Source organism: Danio aesculapii, chromosome 9, assembly GCF_903798145.1.
Source record: "Danio aesculapii chromosome 9, fDanAes4.1, whole genome shotgun sequence".
Lineage (NCBI taxonomy): Eukaryota > Metazoa > Chordata > Actinopteri > Cypriniformes > Danionidae > Danio > Danio aesculapii.
Genome location: NC_079443.1, coordinates 49954980 through 49959146, shown reverse-complemented (window position 1 = coordinate 49959146; position 4167 = coordinate 49954980). Strand labels below are relative to the sequence as shown.

General features: G+C 35.7%; 1 protein-coding gene across 1 annotated transcript in view; it reads right to left on the bottom strand.

Moving 5' to 3' along the window:
• Positions 1-1333: 1333 nt before the first annotated feature.
• The window catches only part of lrp2a (low density lipoprotein receptor-related protein 2a), a 262973-nt gene continuing 260139 nt past the window's right edge, over positions 1334-4167 (bottom strand). The window contains 1 exon segment of the mRNA XM_056465930.1: positions 1334-4167. This exon segment is cut by the window's right edge and continues 181 nt beyond it. The gene's annotated coding sequence lies outside the window, so the exon portion shown is untranslated.

The window sequence follows — 4167 nt, the reverse complement described above, 5'->3', positions numbered from 1 at the left end:
GGAGCCAGGACTAGCGGAATTTTGATGAATTGCAGTTTCAGTTACTTCCGTATTGGCTTCCCGAGGGAGAGCGGGAGGTTGCCGCTTGTTCTGAACTGATCAATGCTTTGAATCGCTTTAGTCACGTGACCAAGTGTTTCAAAACACTTTAGTCACGTGACCTGGGTGTTTCGGATCATGCTTCGGTACAGTGTTTCGAAACACTCACGTATTCATTTTCCTTTGGCTTAGTCCCTTTATAAATGTGGGGGTAGCCACAGTGGAATGAACCAGCAACTTATACAGCATATGTTTTACACAGCAGATGCCCTTCCAGTTTCAACCCAGTAATGGGAAACATCCACACACACTCATTCACATTCATACACTACAGCCAATCTAATTTATTAAATTATTCATTTAAAAAAAAAGCTCTCCTTTAAGCACAGGTCCACTGACCTTTTACATAAACTTATTATACATAGTTTCTTTCTCAACAGATTCCATGCTATAAATACTTTCTTTTGTTTCCCATACTCCTCATTCACACACACACTTCACACACATTCTTTAACTCTTTAAATGAACGCCGATTTTCTGAGGGCTTTTAAAGTGTTCTCAGTAAGCAGCTCCACCTGTCTTCACTAATTAACTCAACACCCGTCAATTACTTATTTAGACCATCGGTTGTGTGTTCAAGCTTGACAGGAAATCATTTTCAAACTCATTTTAGAGAAATATAGATCTACTTTTATTAAATAATTCTGTAAATATTTTGTAAATAACTTTAAATTAGTAGCCTGTTTACACCAAAAAACGATTATTTAAAAAAAGCCTCTGCCTTCAAAAGCCTTTGTCTTTAAAATATAAGTTCAGCATAAAAATGACATAAAAATATTCCTGTTCACATGAATCTGCACAAAATCACTAAAAGTGTGCACTTTGAAATCCACTTCCTTCTTGCACTTTGAAACCCATTTTAAAGTCAAAGCCAATTTCTCAATTTTAAAATGAATGCTTTGTAGATGTACCATGTTTACAGAATAACTTCATAACTGTTTAAAAATATGACTAATAATTCAATAGACTATATGTTGTTATTATTTATAATATTTAATACTTGCATCAATGGAACAGGGACATCAGGAGATTTGAGATATTGCTTTACTTGCACTCAAGAAAGGGTAAATTATTTGAGATTATTCCTATTAATTTAAGAGATTTTCTTCTTTTAAATTGAATTTGGTCTTAAATTAAATGTACTAAAATATCTGTTGCACACAAAAGATCTGTACATATCTCTAAAAAAAAAAACCAAAACAACCAATTTATTTGATTTTTCTTTTCACAGCAGCGTTAATTTGTCTCCAGTTTCTTTCTAAAGTCACATATGGAGGAACAGGAGTCATTTTTTCCCAGTAGTTAATATATAGGATCATTTAAAATAAAATAAAGTGGTTTTACTACCATCAACTTTTATAATACAGCAAATAAAACAGTAAATATGAAAAATCTTCATCCCGGGTCACAGAAACATTTGATAAACAGGGCAATGTTTCATTTAAATCAGGGGTCACCAATCTCGGTCCTGGAGGGCCGGTGTCCCTGCAGAGTTTAGCTCCAACTTGCCTCAACACACCTGCCTGGATGTTTCAAGAATACCTAGTAAGACCTTGATTAGCTTGTTCAGGTGTGTTTGATTAGAGTTGGAGCTAAAATCTGTAGGGCACTGGCCCTCCAGGAACAAGTTTGGTGACCCCTGATTTAAGTGTTTAAACAGGAGCGGCATGTGTCTTCAGATTCTATTATGAAGTGTTTATGTCACTGCATTAGTATCATTTCAGACTTTCTTTATTCAGAGTCTCTTTCTCTGGATCATGTATTTGGATAATTTCTGACATGGTTTGATCACCGTCATTTCATTGGAAAGCTTTTGTCAAGTCATTGGAAAGCATTATTCAGATACAACTGTGGAGAAAATTTAGAAATTTATTTCTCTGGGTGTATTAGCTATGTGTTTGAGTAAAATGTTAACAATTGTTTAATTCTTTAAAGGTTTACCAACAATTTGAAATAAAAATATTGTCATTTAGATATTTTTTCTTCAGAAAAATGGTCAGAATATTACATCTTTTTCATTTGTTGTGACTCATTTCTAAACTTTTCTTAAGTTATTCATTAATTTTCCTTCGGCTTAGTCCCTTTATTTATCAGGGGTCGCCACAGCAGAATGAACCGCCAACATATATCCAGCATATGTTTTACACAGCTGATGCCCTCCAGCTGCAACCCATTACTGGGAAACATCCATAGACACTCACATTCACACATACGCTATGGCCAATTTAGTTTATTCAATTCACCTATAGCACATGTCTTTGGACTGTGGAGGAAAACCGGAGCACCCGGAGGAAACCCACACCAACATGGAGAGAACATGCTAACTCCACACAGAAATGCCAACTGATCCAGTCGGGACTCGAACCAGTGGCCTTCTTGCTTCTTGTTAACCACTATAGCCACCTATATTCTCCATAGCTGTAGACATAATTTTATGCTTTTCTGGAGCTGGTGAGTAAATATTTACCATTTTATTAATTATTTTGTTTGTTGTATAAACCATTACTTTAATAGCACTCAGTTGATCATCACATGATTGATATCTCCATCATATTGTAGTGTTTTGCTCTTTTTTTCAATCTTGACAGATGAGGTATACAGGTAGGTACATACAGTAAGAAATGTACACTACCTGACAAAAGTCTTGTCGTCGATCCCAGTTGTAAGAGCAACAAATAATAACTTGACTTCTAGTTGATCATTTGGAAAAGTGTCAGAGGGTCGAATTCTCTGATGAATCATTTGTTGAACTGCATCTCAATCATCACAAATACTGCAGAAGACCTACTGGAACCTGCATGGACCCAAGATTCTGACAGCAATCAGTCAAGTCTGGTGAAGAAAAAATCATGGTTTGGGGTTACAATAAGTATGGGGGCGTGCAAAGATCTGCAGGGTGGATGGCAACATCAACAGCCTGAGGTATCAAGACATTTGTACTGCCCATTACATTACAAACCACAGTAGAGGACAAATTCTTCAGCAGGATAGCGCTCCTCATACTTCAGCCTCCGCATCAAAGTTCCTGAAGGCAAAGAAGGTCAAGCTGCTCCAGGATTGGCCAGCCCAGTCACCATATATGAACATTATTGAGCATGTCTGGGGTAAGATGGAGAAGGCATTGAAGATGAATCTAAAGAATCTTGATGAACTCTGGGAGTCCTGCAAGAACGCTTTCTTTGCCATTCCAGATGACTTTATTAATGAGTGATTTGAGTCATTGCAGAGATGTATGGATGCAGTCCTCCAAGCTCATGATGGAGTCAGACACAATATTAACTCTTTTTCCACTGCAGCATGACTTTATATTCTATACTGGACATTATTTCTGTTAAGTGACGAGACTTTTGTCTAAGAAAAGTCCTAATGAAACAATTGAAATTTAAGACCTGATCATATATTATTTTGGTAAGGTAAGCATAATCTAGAGGCCTTTGCCTTTAATATAAGCCACTTCTGATACCAAATGGTCAACTAGGAGTCAAGTTATTATTTGTTGGTCCTAAAACAGGCGACAAGACTTTTGTCAAGTAGTGTATATGCTTTGTGTTTTCTCATTTTGGGAAAAAAAAAAAAACATTATTAAAAAAATAATCAGATCAAACGGCAGAAGTCTCAGTCGGCTCTCAAAGCACTTTTACTCAGTATTGTTGGCATATACGTATGTCTGTGTGTGTGAATCTCCAGGAATAAGTAATAATCTATTTCATAATAATGTCTGATACTTATCAAACCAAAAAAACAAACAAAAAAATCTTCTCAATTTACAAATGTACAAAATATTCAATAACATTCTCCTTCAGCAGCATCAGTGCAAAGATATACAAATACGACGTCACAATAATAATAATAATAATAATAAAAAAGAATCATACAACATGAATTGGCATACAAAGTATCAGAAGGCAAAGTCTCTTTTCTGTCTGTCGGCTATACAAATATTTCATCTGATCTCATCTATAGTTTTTTTTTCTGTTTCAAAAATAATCTTCAATTGATTTCTGTCGTATGCAGGCTGCATATAAAAATAGATTCTGTGCAAAGGGAGTGTGTCTTTGTATTTCCCGT